This window comes from Chrysochloris asiatica, unplaced genomic scaffold (assembly GCF_000296735.1).
Source record: "Chrysochloris asiatica unplaced genomic scaffold, ChrAsi1.0 scaffold00046, whole genome shotgun sequence".
In the NCBI taxonomy this organism is placed as follows: Eukaryota; Metazoa; Chordata; class Mammalia; order Afrosoricida; family Chrysochloridae; genus Chrysochloris; species Chrysochloris asiatica.
The window spans coordinates 18,950,303-18,973,085 of NW_006408564.1; positions in this window are offsets into that span (position 1 = coordinate 18,950,303).

The window sequence follows — 22,783 nt, forward strand, 5'->3', positions numbered from 1 at the left end:
AGGGAACACATCAGCAGGCATGTAAGCTTGCTGGTGCCCATGTTGGTCTACTGGTGAATGGAAGAGGGGGAAGTGCAGCAATGAAGAAATAGGCTGAGTACAACCACGTTCCATAGATTCCATTTGACCTGGAGATGAGAGAGAAAGAGGAAGGGCTGGTTGGTTAAAAGTGAGGTAAGACTTGAGGACACCTTAGCCTATGGACAAAGACATAGCCACAGAGGGCTAGAGTTGAGACTGAAGCATCTAGCTGATATGAAGTGAGGGGAGATGCACAAGAACACTCAAACTTGCAGATAGTACCCATTTGACCTAGCCTTGATGGCTTGATAATTAGGATTCGACTAGAGGAAGATAAATAAATAAATAAATAAGAACAAAACAATTTTTGATAAAGGAAGTGAGGGTAAATTGCTACAATTTGATTAACTTGACCTATACACATGGAGGTAGTAACTCTAAATACCAACAGAGAGGGAAGGAGTCTTCGCATCAAGTATCAATGCTATCCCCTCTGTACACAGCATAGACAAGGATGGGCAACTAAGACATTGGCTACCTAAAATGAGGGGGCAATAAAGGCACAAAGTGATTGACTTACAAGGTTTCAAGAGGGAGTTTAGTTTAAGAATGTGTGGGGGAAGAAAGTGCTACCACTGATACTTTTCATCTTATCTAGATGGGTCTGGTGAAAAGAGATGGGGATACGATTCTTAAGATTCAATAGTGAGTAACTGTTACCATGACTAATTGCAACTGTCACAATTTAAAAGACAGAAGTTTTTTTTGACAAAAACAGGGGAGTAGTTAATCTTACAGTCCAGAAACAGAGGACCCTAGAGCCATCAAGGGAGAAGAGCACAAGTGGAATGAGAGACCTTATCCAGACAAACAGAGATGGAGGCAGAGATGCGGACATGGAGAGAGGGCAAAAAAAAAGAAAAACAAAAACAAAAAAAGAAAGAAATGCAGACTCTTGGGCCCTACCCTAGACCTACGGAAGCAGAATCTCCAGTTTAAATCTCAAGGTGATTTGCTTGCATGTTTAAGTAGGAAAAGTACAGTTATCTAGTAGAATTTCCTGCTCCCTATTAAGGTTCATCTCTGCTCCATGTATCTGGTATAGGACAAGATCTCTGGGTTTACTGAGAGGTCAGTTTGTAGAGGGAAACATGTCAGAGAAGCTCCAGGATAGCTTCCTGGACTTTATACATAAAATAAAGCAGTAAAAGAAAAGAAAGGAAGGAAGGAAGGAGGAAATATACAGAGTCACTGTACCAAAAGGAAATGCTTGATGTTCAGTTTCAAGAGGTAGCATATGATCAAGAGCAAATGATCCTGAAGGAAAAAGTTCAAGTTGCATTGAAGGAATTGGCAAAGAACAAGGCACCAGGAATTGATGGAATAAAAATTGAAATCTTTCAAGAAAGTCAGGTGGCACAGGAGGCACTCACTCATCTCTGCCAAGAAATTTGGAAGACAACTATCTGGCCAACTGATTGGAAGAGATCCATATTTGTACCCATTGCAAAGATAGGTGACCCAAAAGAATGTGGAAATTATCGAACAATATCTTTGATACCCTATACCACATATGCTGCATAAACTCAAGAAAGGAGATCTTGTCTAAATCCCTCCCTTCCCAGTAGATTGTGAAAACATAGAACGATTCATTCTTCATGGATCAGCAGGGACACACTATCATCAGATGCATTGACATCTAAACGGAAAAAGTGTTATAAAAATTTTGGTGGTTCCAATGCATCTGACGTCACAGTGGAAGGAGGGCCAAGTTATCTGCATTTTTATAGTTCACAAAGGCAATGTTCTATATCCTACTTTGTGAGCAGTGACTGGTTCTTAAAAGCTCAAGGTGCAAGTGTTGGTCTTTCCCTGTTGGGAGAAAAGAAGAAAGATGAAAACTCAAGATGCTAGGAAATAATCAGTCCAATGTACTAATGGACCAACCACATGGACATCAATCTCCATAACCCTGAGATCAAAAGCATTAGATGGTGCCTTGTTATGTGTGCTGCATAAACCCAACGGTTCTGAAAAGGATCCCATTAGAAGGCCCTGGATAGAGTAGGAGAAACTGTGGGGAAAAAAACTGAAAACCATTAAAAGGCTCAGCCATGTAGGTCAGATAGGGACGGGTAGAACACCCTGACTATGACCTCTGATTACTCTTCACATCTGGGACCTAACTTACAAAATAAATAAGTATACACACACACACACACACACACCTGGTACTATTCCAAGTATTGTTATGAAGTTTATAATATTTAAACCTAACAACAATTTAAAAGGTAGATATTATTATTATCCTTATTTTACAGATGAGAAAATTGAGCCTTGGAGAGAAACTATAACTTATCCTAAGAGTAAAAAGCCAGGAAGCATTTAATTTAGTATTTGGACTACAGACTTGCTATATTTAGGGTCAAAGGTGTCAAGGATGCACCTTCATGGGAAGCTTTAGCAGGCTTCAATCTGCATTTCTTCTAAAGTCACACTGCCTCCCACTACCTGCATTTATCCAGATTCCTGTTGTTGTTGGTAAGCTCTGTTGAGTCAGTTCTGACTTGTAGCAACCCTCTATAGGGTTTCTAAGGAGCTTCTGATGAATTTGAAACACCGACCTTGTGGTTCAAAGCGACCTTGTGGTCCAGTGCTTACCCCACAGTGACCATGAAATAGAACTTTAGAAGGAAAAGGTAGAAAGTATGTTGAAGTTTTGCCCTCCCTCAAAACAACTATTTGAAAAATTTCGTAATGAATGTAAACACAGTTCAAAGCAGAAGGCTATTAACCTATGTACCATAGTAGCAAACATTCTTCATTTTAATGTGATGAAATAATGCCATTGGAAAACAACAAAAAAAAATTAATTGTAATGGTACATTCACAAACATTTTGTAATGCCTTGATAATGTTTTCATAACAATATGATGTAACTTGTTAGAGATGAGCCAAATACAATTTAACTTCTCTAAGAATTCTCCCTCTCTACTGCCTCCCATTCCAGCCCCCATCTTGTTTTGTATTTCTAAATTTTACTAGACACTGATATTACTTCAATAACAAACAATAGCCTTTAGGTAAGTCTTTCATCAGAAAGCGAATCCAAGATTTCTTTATAAGCAGATCCCTGATGAATTGCCACCCTTTCATGATGCATGAAGCCAACTTAATAACAGCCTGCTCTCATTTTCAGCCAAAGAATGTGGAAGCAGAAGGGAGATCAATGCTTTATTTGGCGACCAATACAACCTGATGGTTCTGTTGGAAAAGTGGAACCCAACAGAGCGAAGTTTCCCATAAATGTTAAGTGAGAAAGTCTGCTGTCTAGAATGTATGATAATAGCTTCCTGACTTTACTCTCGTTACTGTCATGTGAGACTAAATGCTATCAACTTCATTTTACAGACAACGTTAGCCCACACAAATAGTAGGGAATGGGATTGAGATGAGTCCCCATACCTGTCTACTTGTAAACTCATGCTCTCGCCCTGATTCCATGCTGAGGCAGGACGAACGTTGGCAGCAATGCACAAGGGAATCCTTGGAACACACACATTTCTGTTGATGATCCTCTCGTCTTACTTCAGTTTCCTGAACACCTTCTGTGTTATCATGCAAGCGGATTTGTTTTTGATGAGGCAGTAGGCCAGCGCACAGAAAACAAGTCCCCTTTGGATTGGCAGTTCCCTCAAAGTGGAGGTTTGGGAACTTCATGAAGCATTGTTTAGCTCTTTGAGAAATGGGCCTGGAGAATCTCTCAAACAGTAGCTGAGCACCCAGCAGCCTGACCTTGATGGTTAAATAATCATTGACCCAATTAAAGGGCTGTTACTCAGACCATGGGATCTGTTGAGTACAAGTTTGCGCCTAAAGGTTAATCATCTTGAGGTAGAACTCTCATAATAAAACATTTTCATCATTGAATATTTGATGTGCCATAGCTCAAAAAAAGAGAGAGAGAGACAAAGTGTGTCCATTCTTCAACTATTGAAAGAGCTTAATAACGCCCAATAATGAAAGTATCTGTCCAATCACTCCAAGGTCTTAATTACCTTTAGAATTATATCCAAATGTCTTAGGATGGCCCATAGGCCATCCATGATAGGCCTCTTGTTTGTCTTCTCCATGTCATTTCAGAACACTTTCCTGGCTCTCTACTATCAAGAAACAGCATTGTCATTTCCCACTTTATAGTCTCAGATGAAATACCCTCCCCATTTCTGTTCTCGGGGTTGGTTTCTCTTTGTTTTGGGTCTCAGGAGTTCTCCTTCTCCTCCAGGCATAACTTTTTGCATTACATTCTAATTTCTCATCTTCACAACACTGATTATTGTTAGAATTTCTGTGTTTTTGTTTACGTTTTTAGTGCTGCTGTACAGAAATGCCACAATGAATTGTTTTAAAGAACAGAAATTTATTTTTTCATGCGTCAGGAGAGGTGTTGTTGTTGTTGTTATAAAGTGGTGTACAGTCAGTTTTGACTCATAGCCACCTTGTATAGGGTTTCCAAGGAGTAGTTCTTGTTGTTAAGTGCCTTTGAGTTGGTTCTGACTCATAGAAACCCTCTATAGGGTTTCCCAGGAGCAGCTGGTGGGTTTGAACCGCTGAACTATGAACTTCGTGTTTTGTGATTCAGATCTTATGCTACAGCACCACACCATGGCTCCAATTCCTAGCGACCCTGTATAGGGTTTCCCTGGAGGCTGTTAGGAGTTCTCATGTGGCGCTGTAGGGTAAACACTCGACCACAAATTATGATTGAATTGCAAACTTCGTGGTTCAAACTTACCAGCTGCTTCTTAGAAACCATATACAGGGTCACTCTGGTAGCGTAGTGGTTACGAATTGGGCTGTGAACCGCAAGGTCAGCAGTTCAAAAGTATCAGCTGTTCCGAGGGAGAAAGATGAGGCTTTCTGCTCCCGTAAAGATTTACAGCCTCGGAAACCCTGTACAGGGTCGCTATGAGTCGGAACTGACTCCATGGCACACCACAACAGCAAGAGTCAGAAGAGACTTGACAGCACTTAACTACAAGTCTTTATGGCAGTGACTGATGGCTTTGAACTTCTGACTTTGAAGTTAGCAGACCAACACATAACACACTACATTATCAGGGCTCCTTTACAGGTCTGGTGGTGGTGGTGCGCCGTCAAGTTGGTTTCAACTTATAGAGGCTCTGTATAAGGTTTTCAAGTATGTAACCCTTTATGTTGTTGTTGTTGTTGTTGTTAAGTGCCTTCGAGTCAGTTCTGACCCATAGCGACCCTGTACAGGGTTTCCGAGACTGTAAATCTTTACGGGAGCAGAACGCCTCATCTTTCTCCCGGGGAACCGCTAGTAGCGTCAAACTACTGGCCTTAAGGTTCGCAGCCCAATTCATAACCACTACGCAACCAGAGCTCCTTGTAACCCTTTATAGGAGCAGAACATCTTTCTCTCACGGAAAAGCTGACAGATCCAGACTGTTGACTTTTTGGTTAGCTGATCAACGATTCTGTCTGAGCTCTTATCTCTACATTCATTGCTGGGGACTTACTCTCCTCACTCTCTCTTCTTCAGCCATTTTTCCTTCACTTTCTTGAAATTGCCATGTTCACTTGGACATCTGGGCCTTTGTGCTTACTCTTTCAGCTGCCCAGGACACACTGCTCATACCTTCCTCACTTCCCTCACCTATACAGCTTTCAGCTTTGAAAATAGAGGTAGAAGACACTTCCCTCTGGAAATTCCCTGCTTGCCAAAACTTCTCCAGTCTGGAGTTCACCAGTACCTTATCCTTGACTCATTAGACTCGCCTGTAATATTCACCTTCCTAGTTTGCCTCTTTCATCAGGATGCAGTTGTCTGGCAAATTCTTAAACCTCTAGTGCTGTATCACTTAGTAATTTTATTTATTTTTATTAATAAAGAGATTCTAATGCTTGGTCTTAAAGGAAATCTCTAAATCGTCGCTTAGAGACTTTCACGAAACATCAAAGTGTATGCTAAGCCCACCATACCCCCAAATCACACTGGCCCTCTCCCCTTTGAGAATGATTACCAAGAGGCAATGTAACCCCTGGGGGAGTCTTAGCTCACAGACCTTGTCATTTAGAATGTAACATTAGAAGGTCATTTCTGGAAGCAACGTTGTGCATGGTGGTACGTTTCAGCAGAGCGCAGACTCAAAAAATGGGGTGGTCTCAGCCAAGGGTCAAATTGCAGATACGATGCTTTATGTATTTGGCAGTGCTCTAGAGACAAATACATAATCACGGAGGCATGCAATCTGGTTGGAAAATTCAGGCGAGATAGAATGACATGGGGAGAAATGCACACACACAAAAACACACAACAATGAGTGTTCTTATTTGTAAAAACCACATTAATGGATAGCAGTTCCCTGCTCTGCAGTGATTTATAAATGAAAAATAATTGCTTCTTTGAACTGTTCAGATATTAATTGACCTATCATTAATGTATATACAGTCTCCAAACCATCTACACATTACCTAAACATTTTTATTCCCTTTATTCTGGAAATCCAAAAAAACCCACAAAAATAGCAGCTTTGTTCTGGTGCCAAGGGTCATAAAGGGAAAGCCATCATCTTTGATGACTTTGCAATTCTCATTCTATTTCTTCATCAAATTAATTCTAAGTGAAATGGTGAGTACTCTGAGCTTGCATGAGTCTTCCCCAAAGCCTCCCCTTTAACAAGCCTATCCCTGAGCACATGGATCCAGTTCTAGTTCAAATTTCTGGTAATAAGAACAAAGCAATTCATTATTTTTTTGTTGTTCATTTTAGCTTTGGGTCCATATCCAAAACCACCCCAAGATGTGGGTACCTGGCATTTCCTCCCTAGGTAAAATGATGGAGAAACTGAATTAGCTGTGGCCCAGATGTGTGCAGATGGAGACAAACTGGCTGGAGGCCTATGCTGGAAGGGTGATCTTGACCTATACTGAAATGCAAGCAGGAAAGTCTAGCGCTAAAGACAGGAGCTGTAGTTCAGTAGTCCCCACCCAAAGGTGATTTCTTTCCCAGGGGACATTTGACAGTGCCTTATGATAAGGAGTGCTATTGGCACCTAATGGATACTGCTAAGCACACTAAATGTACAGGACAAATTCCCACACACCCACAAAAAAGACTCATTCTGCCCAAAGTGTCAATACAGCTGAGGTTGAGCAATCCTACTCTAGAGACTAAAATTCTTGAATTCACATTCCAAAACTTTGTTCCTATATGGCTGAGTGATTTTGGATAACTTTCTTGACCATGAGCCTCAGGTTTCTCTTCTATTAACTACAGATAATGCTGAAGTATTTACTTTGTTGGCATTTTGTAAAACTTAGCACTTGCAACTGTTTAAAACTTTTTACAGATGAGTGTAATAAACGGGGAAAAAATAAAGTTGTCAATAATTATATTCTAATTGGAGCCACAATCACTGCCCATGGAAACAGCAGTCAAGAAATCCAACAAGGTATTGCATTGGGCAAATCTGGTATACATGAACCTCTTTAAAGTTTTAAAAGGCAAAGAGGCCACTTCAATGACGAAGGTGCACTTGACCCAAGCAAGGTATTTTCAGTCAATTCAGATGCACACAAGAGCTGGACACAGATGAACTGATGCAATCAAATGGTGGTGTTGACAAAAATTACTGGCTATATTGCACACTTCCAGAAGAACTGGCAAATCAATGTTACAAGAAATCCAGAATACTCCCAGAATGCATCCCTAGAATGGTGAAAGTTCAGCTCTCTCACTCCAAAGTCATCAGGAAAAGATCAAGTGCTAGGAAAGGACACATTTTTGAAAAATTGAAAATGAGGGGAACTCAAGGAGCTCTGATAACGTAGTGTTTATGTATTGGGGTGCAAACCTTAAGGTCAGCAGTTCAAAATTACCAGCTGTTCCGCAGGAGAAAGATGAGGCCTTCTGCTCCCGTAAAGATATACAACCTAGGAAACCCTGTACAGGGTCGCTATGAGTCGGTTCCGAATCCATGACACATAACCACCACTACCACCACCACCACCACCACCACGTTAGTGAGAGGGACTGACCACACAATCACAACAATGGACTCACAAAGATGGCAGCATTTCGCTTAATTTAACACAAGGTTGCCATGTGTTGGAACTGATTAAGTAGCAACTGATAATGATTTAATTATAATTGATTATTAATTCTTATTAATTATTGATCTATTACTGTATTTTAAATGGAAATACAAATTCTCATAATTCGAGCAAAGCTTGTCAACTTTACAATTTTAGTAAGAAACCCACATTCAATTTCCTCTTTATATAAGCATGTAATAATATTATATGAAATATATAAGCTTTCAACCGCAAGGTCTGTTTCAACTACAAGTCGGCTGTTCAAACTCACCAGCCGCTCCTCAGAAACCCTATACAGGGTCGCTGTGAGTTGGAACCAACTAAAAGGCATTAAACAACAACAACAAACATCTATGACATGGAGTTCCTGGGTGGTATAAATGGTTAAACACTTGAATACTAGCAAGAAGATTGGTGGTTCCAACTCACCCAGAAGCACCTCCTAACAGATGCCTGGCAATCTGTTAAAATCGTATGGAGCAGTTCTACTTGTCCATACAGAGTTGCTGAGAGTTAGAATCGATCAGATGGTAACCACCAATACCAACACCAACACCTACAGAGTTGAAATGTTGCCTCAAAATTACAAGCAGCAATAAGACTAGTAAGAGAAGGACTCTATTATCAGATCTGATTGGGTTGGACACACAAGTCCCAACGTGTTGGCGATCAAAAGCCATTGTTACTATTTATATACAGAAAGCAGTTATCAAGTACAGATTACTTACAGAAAGACAATGGGAACAGATTAGATGTGAACCAGGCCCCCTTCACCTTTATGACTACCCTACTTAGGATCGTAGGGAGAGGAACTCACTTATGTCCATGTCCCATGTCCATGTCAACAGGCAGCAGGTTCAGCAGGTGTCTTTCTCACTCTCAGAAGCCGTGTAATCAGGTGAGGCCAGGTGAAGACTGCTTGTGAGCCTTCTCTCTCGCTGTCTCTCTCTGACTAGGTTTGACCTTCTATGCACTTTGGTCGAGCTCTCAACTAGCAGTTCTGGGACACCCCTGGTCTGCTGTCACAGTTTGGCCAGCATTATAACAGCTCTTAAGGCAAAACTGTTTAATGGGCCGCTCATGAATCATTAAATCATTAAAAATGGTTATATCCTGCCTAGACATACCCCAGCTCTACTCCATGGGTCGACTCACCCAGTGGTGCCGCGGCTACTCTCAGGGTTCCTGCTGCTTACACTGCTGCGGCTATCTCTCTGCAAGGCTCTCCTGTGCTTGTCACCTTATCTAGCAGTTTCCAGTGTTATCAGTTCAGTGAGTGTTACTAACTCAGTGTTACAGTCCTTGACCTGAATTACAGCTCTTCTGGGAGGTTCTCAGTGCAGCCCTGTGTCCTAAAGACACACTACCCTCCAGGGTCACTTAGTTCAGGAAGCCCCATCTGAGCCTCTGCATTCTAGAGGTTTTATCAGTCAGTGGAGGAGGGCTCTCCAGCCAATCCTGGGAAAGGTCAACTACTGGGCAACCCTACCCCCACTCAGCCAAGCTATATAAAGGTGGAGACAGCAACCCAAGCAATCCCTTACTCTGTACCTTACCAGTTTATGTAGCTAACAAACCAGTTAGACATTCAGCAGAATGTGGCTTAACCAATCATTTTGGGCTACAAACACAACATAAAAGAAACCCACAAAAATAGAGGAATTTGGTACTAATATCCATTGGCTTACCTAAAGAATGCTAATTTCTAAATGTCAAAGCCCCATATCTAGTTGAATTTAATAATGGTTATGTACCTTGGAAGGAGATCTGGTAGCGTAGTAGTTATGAATCGGGCTGCGAACCTTAAGGTCAGTTTGAAACTACCAGCTGTTCCGTGGGAGAAAGATGAGGCTTTCTGCTCCCGTAAAGATTTATAGCCTCAGAAACCTTGTACAGGGTCGCTATGAGTCGGAACCAACTCCATGGCACATAACCAACCAACCAACCATATACCTTGGAGTCAGTTCTGACTCACAGCAACCCCAACTAAGAGTGCCCAAGCTACAAATCTTCACAGGAGCAGAAAGCCTCGTTGTTCTGCCACAGAGCGACTGGCAGATTTGAACTGCTGGCATTGCAGTTAGCAGTCCAACTTGTAATCCATCCACTATGCTACCAGGACTCCTTAATTATAAACATATATATTTCCCAGCATCTACATAGATCCATGGTTTCTAAACCAGAAATACAGTGATTCTTGATTTATTCCATTAGTAGGGAAATACACGTTTCCCATGAGCAAAAACATATCACTCTAAAAATTGCATCATATGGAAAAGAATGAAAGAAAATGGAAATAGAAATTATATTCTGACAGTTTTCTGTGTGATATTAATATGTACTACCAGGTACAAACATGACTTTGATAAAAAATTTAATATTCATTTGAACAAAGAGATCAAGTAGAACTTACAGCATTTTTATACCAAAAAGTTTTCTGAAATGTTTTTTTTTTTTTTTTTACAAAACAACAAGTTTGCGTAGTTATAGTGAACTATTCTGCTGTTATTTTATATAGACTCTGAAAATACTGTTGCAAAATAATTTGCTATATCGAAATTATGATCTCCCAAAACATCTTAATGCCACAACCTTATTGCCTTGTTCTAGTTGCTAGTTAACAGTCTTCTGGTCACTCAGCAAGTATTTCCTGAATGCTATTTATGTGTTTTCCCTGAGATGGGGGCTGGAAATAACAATCATTTAGGAGAAAGTGCAAATAGTCAGAAGGCAGCCAAGCTTGGTGTGTGAGGACTCGGAAGTTTGGAAACATTAATACTTGGCTGGACTACTGGCCAAGCCACTCGTTACCTGGTAGCCCTTTGTGGCCACCTACCCAATCTGCCTGGGGCTCTGTTTCCTCATTTGAAAAATTGGCTAATAACAGACTTATTCTCACAGGTTTGTTGAGAGGCTACTAGTAACAAGCATTCAATTTGATGATTGGTATTAATGAAGAGAGTTGCTAAAAAATGGTTATTATTAGTACATGGAATTATTATTACTATAATGACCATTATTTTTACACTCTTAAGAGTTTTGGAAAGAGATTGTTTTTTGAAACAGGTGGAAGAATTAAAAAAAAAAAAAAAAAAGCCACACAAGTCTACAAAACATTACAAACCTGAAGTTGAGTAAATCACGCTTCTTAGCATAGTGTGTACAAGCTTACCAAATGGAACCAGCTGTCATACAAACAACCTACTGTTGTTTTCTTTTTTATTTAAACTTCTGATGGCCAACTGGAAGTTTAATCCAGTAGCTGGACAAGCTTCTCTACATTGGATTGTTTACATATTTTTCTTAGACACGGAGTAGAGTTACGAAACAAATCCTTTCGTTTGCACACATTCAGAGCTGCTTTCTAACTGGACTTCAGATAAATCACTTTATTATTTTTTTTATAGTCAGCCATGCCTATAATGCCCCTTTGTTATGCAAATAGCATTTATTATTAGTTTTCTTATTGTAAAAGCAAAGCTATAAAAATATGCGGAAAATAAAAAAAAAAAAGAAAAGAAAAAAATTTACCCCCAATTTCAATGTCCAAAGTAATGATTATATAATAGGTGATTAAACATCATTATGCTAGAGGATCAGTAAAATTTATATTTTTAAGTTACCCTAGTTTTAAGGAGAAAATTATAGCTTTCTATCTTTTGTGTCTCAAAAGTTCTTGAAAGTTGTCTTGTTAGTTCATATTTTGGGGAATTAGTTATAAACAAATGACAACTAGACCTTAGAGAGAAATAGTTGTTAGAGGTTAATTTAAAAAAGCAAGAACTCTGGCATGGCTGTAATTAACTGTGTGCCATGGTCACCATATTAATTTCCTGAATTCCTCCTTTTGTTTGAGGAACAACATTCTCTTGCTATTTAGAAAACTGCGGCCTGTTACTCCTGGTTATGGGAGAGTCTTTGCATTGTGTTACATGAAGAGTGTGAATTCAATCTTTTACTGCAGCTGCTACCAAGAGCCAGTCACGTTCTTAAACACTAATGTCATTTGTTACCAGACTGCTCCAATGGGGAGAGACAAACAAACAAAAAAAAACCCAAAAAACAAAAAAACCCTTAAATTGATTCCTTTGTGTTTAATTCTGTTGAAACACAGAGGCATAGATTACAGGTTGTGTTCACTGGGAAGGAGATTCAGAAAAATTCAGGTTTATTAGTGAGCACTGCACACCTGCGGAAGGTAGCGGGAAGAAAGCAGGGTTAAACAGAAGAAGATGGAACTCAGCCAACCCCATGGCAAGTCCTGGCATTGGGCTATCCCTTCAGAGTTGCCCTAAGTTAGTGAGTTGGTCAGGTCTTTATACCGCAGGTCGAAGTAAAGGATTCATTCCACCTAAAAAGAGCTTTAGACTTTGCCATCAGCTCCTGCAACGTAACTTCTAAGCCATGGAATGTTCTGCCTGATAAAAGTGTCTGTGTTTACCTGGGAGCTTCAGGGAACACCATACAGTGTACACACAAAAAAAAACAAAACAGTAGCAGTCTGACCACTGGAATGCTGGAGACTAAGATCAGCCAGGTGGATGTTCAATCAGGTCGACTGACTAAGCCCAAGTACAATCACTGGACACCAAGACTCAGTTGACCTTCCCTAGTTGTCAATACTCCATGTGCTTTGGTACACATTTATGAGAAAATAAACAGTACGCATCTGACTCTATTGGGAGAGGACAAAGGGAAATTTACACCTGGTCTCTCCTGGACACTGCCTTACAAGCCTCTACGCTTGACTCATGTTAATCGATATCCTTTCACTTTACTAAACTATAACCTTTAGCTTAATACTTTTTCTGAGCTCTGTGAATCTTTCGAGCAAATTATTAATTCTGAAGGAAGTCTTGGATACCCCCAGACTTAGTAGTTGGTGTCAGAAGTGTGTTCTTGGGGATCTCCTGAGCTCTGTACTTAGAGTTTACCAGTTATTTCCTGAGGACACTCCAGGAAAGGAAAAATAAAGGCAGCTCTCTTCAGCAACAAGAGCCAACAACCAAGAGCTTTCTTTTGCTCTAGCTCCCACACTGGGGAAATAAGTCTTTCATTCCTGATGGCTTTCTGGATTGTTCCTCATGGGATCTGCCATATCATGGTTTAAGTCCAGAGGAAAACTTGCCAGAGCTAGTGCTTGCTTTTTCTTCGTTGGGGGTAAAAAAAAAAAAAAAATCAATGAAGTGATGTTTGGAGACATCATTTGGGTTCATTAAGCCATTTGGCTGAATAATTTTCTTGAGACATTCCATGAGTACCAAGATTTGCAAGCCTGTAATGTACAAGATACTGCCATGCATATGTAAGAAAAATCAAGGCAGGGTTCTCCCCTTACACCTTCTTTGTTGTCTTCATGAATATGAGTGAAAATGTGGAATATTAACAAGATTGGAGACGATATGGTGACACTTGATCCTGAGAAGCCACATTTCACCCAGCACAAATGCATACAGACGAAGTCTCATTGTACTTTTTAAGCTCCCTGCCTTTACGTATTTATTAAGAACTATTATTACTAATAATTATGGCTCAATTACCGCTGCAGAGAAATCTGGGGTCGAAATAGGATATAGATGTGCGGCACAGTTTGACATTTGGCATCATGGACAAGATTTATTTTTTTCCAGTATATACCTTGTTATCTGAAGTCCCCTGGGTCAGCCAACCCGACTCTAAGCACTGTGATCTATAACCTTCTTTCTCATGTCACTTTTTTTCCTCCCCTGATGACTGTATATATTTTATAAGCATATTATAATACATTGCAGGTATTACTCAGGGGTCCCATTGCATAAAAATAACAAAAATATACTTTGGCTCACCAATGGAATGCAGCTTTGGTTGTTTTTTACCTGTAAGCAAAAAATGAGGTCTCTGAACAATTAAAAAGCTAAGGTGGACTTTATACTGCCACCTGGAGGGTTGTGGACTGTGTTCAAGATTATGAAAAAGCAGACACGGAACACATGAAATGTCAAAGTAATTGCTTCCCTATGACATATATAAGGAACTATGGTAGTGTAGCGGCTATGAGTCAGCAGTTTGAAACCAGCAATTGTTCCGCAGGACTAAGACGAGGTTTTCTGTTCCTGTAAAGATTTACAGTCTCAAAAAGCCTATACAGGGTTGTTATGAGTCAGAACTGTCTCCATGGAACATAATCATCACCATGACATATATGCAAGGCATATACAACTGTATGGGATTTTATTGTTTTTGGAAATATTGCTACTGATGTTAAGCATCATTAAGTCAGTTCTGACTCATAGTGACCATGTATAGAGTTTCCCAGGAGTGCCTGGTAGGTTTGAACTGTCGACTTTTCAGGTTAACAGTCCATTTTTAATTCTAAAATGCCATATCCTGACTCCTTTCAGGAAATGCTAGACATGGTTTTTTTGTTTTTTGTTTTTACCTAATAAAGCAATTCTGTACCAATGGCTTCAACCCTCATCCATTTATTTATTCTTTTTTTCATTCAATATAGAGTTGCTCTACTGCATATCACCAGGGGACACTATTTCTATCATTGTTTATATAGATGGTGCCTTCCAGATTTACGCTATGTGCAGCCTGCATGGCCATATTCGGAAGGCCCACTACAACAATATTTACAGGGCGAGTATGTGCCATGTACTGTCCTAGACACTGAGAACTGAGCAATGAGTAAGATGGACTTAGATCTCATCCTTTCCTTTAGATGGAGAAGTTAAACAAAAACCAAGGAACTGTAAGAGCCAAATAAAAACAAGTTGATGAGTTAAGTGCTAAAAAGTACAGAAACAGGAAAATGTAATGGTATCTAGAAGGAGAACATACTACTTAGGGCTGGCAGGGAAGAATTTCTGAAGAAAAAGCATTTAAACAGAAGCCTGAAGGATGAGTATGTTTATGGATGTGAACATCTGGGTGGGGGAAGGATGTCTCTGGGAAAATAAGTGAGAATAATAAATGAGCAAGGAAGTAGTATGGACAAGCCAATAAACCAAACCTAGCCCGTGTGGCTTAGGTGAAGAAATGGACTGGAGAGGCAGGCAGGGAATTTGACAGTGCTCTGATATTTTTTATCTGTATCCTAAGAAAAACTGGAAGATACTGGATGGCAAATGACCATCCAGTCATTTGTGAGGTCATTCTATCTACATTATTGGAAAGGGATTTGACATGGACATGAATATAAACGGTTGGCAATTTAGTGGCTTTTCAACAGCACAAGTGAGAGATCATGGTGGCTTACTCTAGGACAGTACCAAAGGAGGTGGCAGAAATGGACCCATCAAAGAGATTTCCAAAGGAAATATCCTGACCTAATCCAATTCTACTGTTTGCTAGCCAATGCCACAGTTATTTAAACCTATCTTGGGTGACTTTGTGAAAGGCAGAATTAGTTGATGCTAACATTAAATATCATTACAATCAAGTATCGGATTTGCCTGCTAATTTGTCACATTGCTGTTAAGTGCCATCAAGTAGGTGCAGATCCATAACAACCCAGTATAGGATCTCCAAGGAGCGCCTGGTGTGTTTGAACTGCCAGCTTTGCAGTTAGTTGTTGTTGTTGTTAGGAGCCACTGAATCAATACCGACTCATAGAGACTTTATGCACAGCAGAACAAAACACTGCCTGATCCTGGGCCAACCTCACTGCTGCTGCCACGCTTGAGTCCATCAATGTTGCCAGTTGGCCAATCCATCTCACTGGGGGTTTTCCTCTTTTTCTCTGACCCTCTACCTTACCAAACATGATATCCTTCTCCAGTGACTGGTCCCTTCTGATAATATATCCGAAGTATGAGAGACAAAGTTTGGCCATCCTGGCCTCCAGGGAGCACTCTGGCTGCACTTCATCCAAAATGGATCTGTTTGTTCTTTGGGCAGCCCATGGCACTTTCAATGTCCTCCTCCAACACCATAACTCAAATGCATCAAATATTCTACGGTCTTCCTTATTTACTGTCCAGCTTTCGCATGCATATGAGGTTATTGAAAATATCATGGCTTGGGTCAGCCGCACCTTAGTCCTCAAGCTGACATCTTTGCTCTTCAACACTTTAAAAAGGTCTTGTGCAGCAGATTTGCCTAATGCAATACGTCATTAGATTTCTTGACTGCTGCTTCCACTAGTGTTGATAGTTGATCAAAGCAAAATGAAGTCCTTGACAGCTTCAAACTTTTTTCTGTTGATAAGAATGTTGTTTATTGGTCCAGTGGTGAGGATTTTTGTTTTCTTTACATTGAGATGTAATCCATACAGAAGGACGTGCTCTTTGATCTTCATCAGTACATGTTGTAAGTCCTCTTCACTTTCAGCAAGCAAAGTTGTATCATCTGCATATCACATGCTGTTAATGAGTGTTCCTCCAATTCTGATGCCATGTTTTTCTTCATATTACCTAGCTTCTCGGATTATTTGCTCAGCATACAGGTTGAATAAGTATGGTGAAAGAATACAACCCTGTTGCACACCTTTCTTAATTTTAAATCATTCAGTGTTCCCATTTCTGTTCCAACAACTGCTTCTTGGTCTATGTACAGATTCCTCATGAGCACAATTAAGTGCTCCGGAATACTCATACTTCACAATGTTGTCCATAGCTTGTCATGATCCACACAATGTAAAGCCTTTGCGTAGTCAGTAAAGCACAGGTTTATTCTCTGCTTTCATCCAAGATCCATCGGATATCAGCAATAATATCCCTCATTCCACGGCCTCTTCTGAATCTTGCTTGAAACTGTGGAAGTTCTCTGTCAATGTATGCTTGCAGGCGTATCTCTATTACCTTTAGTAAAACTTTACTCTCATGGGATACCAAAGAGATTGTCCAATGATTTCCACATTCTGTTGGGTCACCTCTATTTGGAATGGGCACAAATACAGATCTCTTCCAATCAGTCGGCCAGATAGTTGTCTTCCAAATTTCTTGGCATATATGAGTGAGTGCTTCCAGTGCCGCCTCACTTTCTTTGAAAGAATTTAAATTTTTATTCCATCAATTCCTGGTGCCTTGTTCTTTGCCAATCCTTCAATGCACCTTGGATTTCCTCTTCAGTATCTTTGGCTCTTGATCATATGCTACCTCTTGAAATGGTTGAACATTAACCATTTCCTTTTGGTACAGTAACTCTTTGTATTCTTTCCATCTTCTCTTGATGCTTTCTGCATCATTCAATAATTTGCCCAGAGAATCTTTCAATAACAAAAGTTGAAGCTTGAATTTTTTCTTCAGTTCCTCCAGCTTGAGAAATGCTGAGAGTGTTCTTCCTTTTTGGTTTTCTGACTCCAGATCTTTGTACATTTTATTGTAATAATTGAAACTGTCGTATCCAGCTGAACTTTAAAATTTTCTGTTCAGGTCTTGTATCTCCTCATTTCTTCCATTTGCTTTAGCATCTCTACACGGTGAGCAAGTTTCAGTGTCTCTTCTGACATCTATTTTGACCTTTTCCCTCTTTCTTGTCTTCTTAATGACTTTTTGCTTTCTTCATGTATGATGTTCTTGATGTCATCCTATAACTCTTCTGGTCTTCGGTCTTCAGTGTTTGAAGTATCAAATCTGTTCTTCAGATGATCTCTAAATTCAGGTGGGATATATTCAAGGTCATACTTTGGCTCTTGTGGACTTGTTTTCATTTTCTTCAGTTTCACTTTGAATTTGCATATGAGTAATTGATGGTCTGTTCTACAGTCTACCCCTGGCCTTGTTTTGGCTGATGATATGGAGCTATTCCATCGTCTATTTCTACAGATGTAGTCAATTTGATTCCTATGTATTCCATCTGGTGAGGTCCATGTGTATAGTCATCTCTTCTGCTGTCTAAAGAAGGCATTTGAAATGAACAAATCATTGATTTTGCAGAATTCTATCATGCCATCTCTAGCATCAATTCTATCACCAAGGCCATATTTTCCAACTACTGATCCTTCCTCTTTGCTCCCAACCTTTGCATTCCAATCACCAGTAATGATCAATACATCTTGATTGCATGTTTGATCAATTTCAGATTGAAGAAGTTGGTAGAATTCTTCTATTCATCCTCACTGGCTTTAGTGGTTTCGCGCATAAATTTGAATAATAGTGGTATTAACTGGTTTTCCCTGTAGGAACATGGATATTATCCTATCACAGATAGAGTTGTACCTCATGACTGATCTGGATATGTTCTTTTTGACAATGAATGCAACACCATTTCACTTCAATTTTTCATTTCTGGTATATTAAACCATGTGGTTGTCAGATTTAAAATGGCCAATACCAGTCCATTTCAGCTCACTAATGGCTAAGATATCGATGTTTATGCATTCCATTTCATTTTTGACAACTTCCAAATTTCTAAGATTCATACTTCATACATTCCATGTTCTGGTTTTCAATGGATGTTTCCAGCTGTTTCTCTTCATTTTGAGTTGTGTCTCATCAGCAAATGAAGGTCCCGCAGGCTTTTCTCCCATGGGCTTCATTCCATTCGTGTCATCAAGGTCAACTGTACTTTGAGGAGGCAGCTCTTCCCCAGTCACATTTGAGTGCCTTCCGACCTGAGGGGCTCATTTTCTGGCACTATATCTGACAGTGTTTCTCTGCTATTAGCAGTCTGGTGCTTATCCTACAGTGCCACACAAGGACCCAAATATGTCACTTAGCCAATAGAACTGTGTAGTTGGTTAGCACTGAGTTGGCTTTGACTCAATGAGGTCTTATGCACAAAAGAACAAAACACTTTCCAAAAAAATTGTGTGTGTTTTTTTTTCCCTTTATAAAGATTCTATTTGACAACCTCAAATTTAATCTCCCGTTTCTCTCTGTAACATGTAGTGTCTACCTTGATGTAACTGTGGTGATGATTCCAAGAGATGGTATAGCTAGAGCATTTAGCCACAATGCTAATAAGTAACTATTTAACAGTAACACTACTGTTACTATCCATACTCAGAGTAAATCATGGAACTACAGAATAAGCACTAGAATGCCAACTACAATATCAGTGGCTCAAATTCACCAGTTCCTCCTCAGAAACCCTACAAAGGGTGGCTCTGAGTTGGACTCAACGCAATGGCACTTAACAACAACATATTATGTTGGGGTTTTAAAGTGAGAGTTAATCACATTCTTTTCATTCTAAGTTAAAAACCAAACTTCGAGAAAATACAATGGGTCTGCAAAGTTCATGGAAAAATTCCTTTATCTGTTAATTCCAGTTTTTTCCCATGAACTTTTTGAAGTCCCCTTATATATAAAGAAATCAAACCAAGAGAGATGAAAATAGTAGTCTTCATACCAGCATTGTTCAATTCAAGAACATGGATGACTTTTCTGCGTGCCTTTGCCAAATAAAGCAATTGGGACACATAACCCAAGGGAACATGTAAACCTGCAGATGAAAATCGATGTGTTGCCTTCATCAGACACAGAGACAGTGCAAGCAAGTCCTGGGTCTGGGATCTGCCTCTTGTGTGCTTACAATGTTGAAGAGCTCAACTCTACACACTCACTCTTTGGGCAAAGCATAGAGCAGAAAATGTGTGAGCATGGATCCTGGAATTTGACTGCTTGAGTAGTTGTAGCTATGCCATTCACCAGCTGAGTAACAATGCAAGTGTCCATGGTTTCTGTGACCCAGTCTCCACATGTATCAAATAGGACTGACAGTATAACTGTTGTTATCAACTACATAGGCCTGGGGCATCGAAAGTTCCAATATATGTCATGATTCATTATCTACAAAATGAATCCAGAAGCCACACATACTCATTTCCTTCTCAAATCCCACCTATCAGACAGGTTACTATTCTTCCCATGGGGAGGAACAAATGACAGGATTGAAGGAGAAAAAAAGGAGCCATATATGTACTCCTTTCTTAGGAAGTGGAGTCTAATGCCCTCCCTCAATGCTGACATTAAACCAGAGGAGAGTAACAGTTTACTTCCTACTGACTCTAACCTTTGACACACTCTGCCTGAACTTTCCTGTCCCTGCAGGTCCCTATCTCCACCTCAGAGAAGGGGATTTGTCATATTTAGTGATGTATCCTTTCCAAGACGTGAGGCTATGCATTCAGTACTTAGCCATTACGTGATGGGTTTGAACACGAGTATTTTTCTCTGAGACATTTTGTTCTTAATGGCCTAAACAGTGAGATGTGGTTGCCTGGCAGCAGTGTTCTCTCAACAGGCCCTGAAGAGGAAGTGTGAAGTTTCCATTTGTTTGCTGCCTTTTTCCAGAACACTCCATCTTTCTAGATTCTAATTTTCAGGACCACCCTGAAATTGTAGGATACCTGAACATTGGATGTCTTGACTTTTTCCATCAACGAAAACTCTCCTAACACAGGACAAACATTTTCATATTAATTTTCTGCATGTGTACCCTTCTTTAAAATCTAGAATCTCTGGGTTTCTCTGCCCAAAGCAGAAACAAAGAACTGGAAAAATTTTTATTGTAGGATGAGCTGCTTGATTTATTTGCTCATATATTAGTTTTAACTGGTGTAGCACTGTAGGATAAGCATTGAGCTGCAAGGTCAGTGGTTCCAAGCCTCCAGTTACTCCTCAGAAACCCCATACAAGGTTTCTATGAGTCAGAACCAGTTTGATGGCACTTAACAACAAAAACAAAAATGTAGCTCATAGAGGAAAGGCTAAGTAGTATACAACAATGAGGCAAAATGTTGTTAGATCAAGAACATCAGTAAATAGAAAGATTAAGTAGATTCACAGAAAACATTCACATAGTAATATAAGTCAAGTAAAGCAGCCTACCAATCTATAATTATGCTAAGATTCTAATACGAGAAATGCAGGTTTCCTTCATATCACATGCTACTTTCTGAAATTAAGTTAATTTGTTATTTATTATTGGCCTGTCAAACTAGAATGTGTGCACAGTAAGACTTTGTATATTTTGTTTGTGGCAGCAACAATGGGCCCAAACATATCTCTTGAAAAATAATTGTGAGATTGGTGCAGGATGAGGCAATGGTTTGTTCTGGTGTGTATAGCCTCACTATGAGTTGGAATCGACTTGGCGGCACCTAACCACATCCACAATGTAACACCACAGCTTGGAGATAAGGTGGCAAACTATGGAGAGCCAGTCATATCTGGCCAACGGTCTAGTTCTGTAAATAAAGTTTTATTGAAACACAGCCAGTGCAAATTGTTTACAAACACCTTTTACCTTTTGAACCTATGGCAACAACTGAGTAGTTGTAGCAGAGATCACATGCTTTGCAAAGCCTGAAATATTTACTTTGGTCATTGGCTGACTGCTGACCTATAGTCCTGACTGACACATAATAAAAGCTCTATACAAGTTTTTAGAATGAATGAGTGAACGAATGAATACATGTGGAGAAGGAGTAGAACAAAGTGTAGCTGTAGAAAAATAGTTTGATAAAGGAAAACACAATACATGGAATTATTTTTCTCCTTAAATTGTTTTGAATTGTGTGGTTTGAGAATTGTTGCAAATCTAGATTATTGAACCATCCATTCATGTTGAAAGGAAAGGTTTTGTTTTGCTTGTTTTTAGCTCAAAAGCAAAGGACTCTAATTTCAAATTATCCTTCCAATTATGAGTTAACAATGGGAGAGAAAGACAGCCTGTGGGGAGCACGTGAGACATTATTCCATAGCAGACAATGGAGATTTACAAATGTGAATGGAACAGACCTAATGTGTGTGGTGACTTAAATAATATTCACCCAAATGGTCATTCATCAAAATCAAATTGATCCAAGACCCCAGGAGGCTTGGTTATCTGAGTCTCTACATCAGGTATACAGTGAATCTGATAGCTGCCTGGCAGGCTCCATCCTCCTTAGCTTAGTGTGTCTGACTTTGGCCTTCAAAACGAGCCTTGTTTAAAATTCAAGCTGTTAACCAAAAATAAAGAAAGAAAGAAAGAAAGAGCAATGGGGCAATGAACCTTTATGTTTCTCAAAGTTAAAAAAAAAAAAAAAAGAAAGGAAGGAAGGAAGGAAGAAAGAAAAAGGAGAAGAGACATTTTTATTTGTTTTCCACAGGATGAAAATTGGTCTCACTCACGCAGTCCCTTCATCTGTGTGCTCATGTGAGTACGGTTGCTGGTTTTATACCTCTTTGCTCATTTGCTTAACACTCCTACAGGGACCTTTCCAGCAAGCAGCACAAGCCAAACGAGGAGAAGCCATTTATCCTCCAAAGAGATGCATTTTTAAAAGACATTTGGCATACTCCATTTCATAAAGAAACAATGGCTGTACTTGCTCTGGGACATTAATTCTTCACAGGCAAAATACTCATCTTTAATGCACATGGCCATAGGTTCAGAAAGTAATGTTAAGCTGTGTATGTTAGCCAGCATAAGGTTATTCAAGACTTCTTTCTAGTTCTCCGGTGTTAAAAAAGAGTTTTAGCCAATCTATTCAGTGATGTGTTCCTTTGCATTTCAAAGCCCTGGAATCAAACACTACTTAGGTTGCACGTTGCATGTTGGGGGCAAAAGTGTGAGCTAACATTCATTTCCCTCCTGAATGGATAGTGGTGGGGTTTTTGTAAAGCAACTCAATTGGTGTTGTCAAGTGCCATCAAGTCGGAACTGACTCATAGCGACCCCATGCACAGCAGAATGAAACAATGTCTGATCCTGGGCCAACCTCACT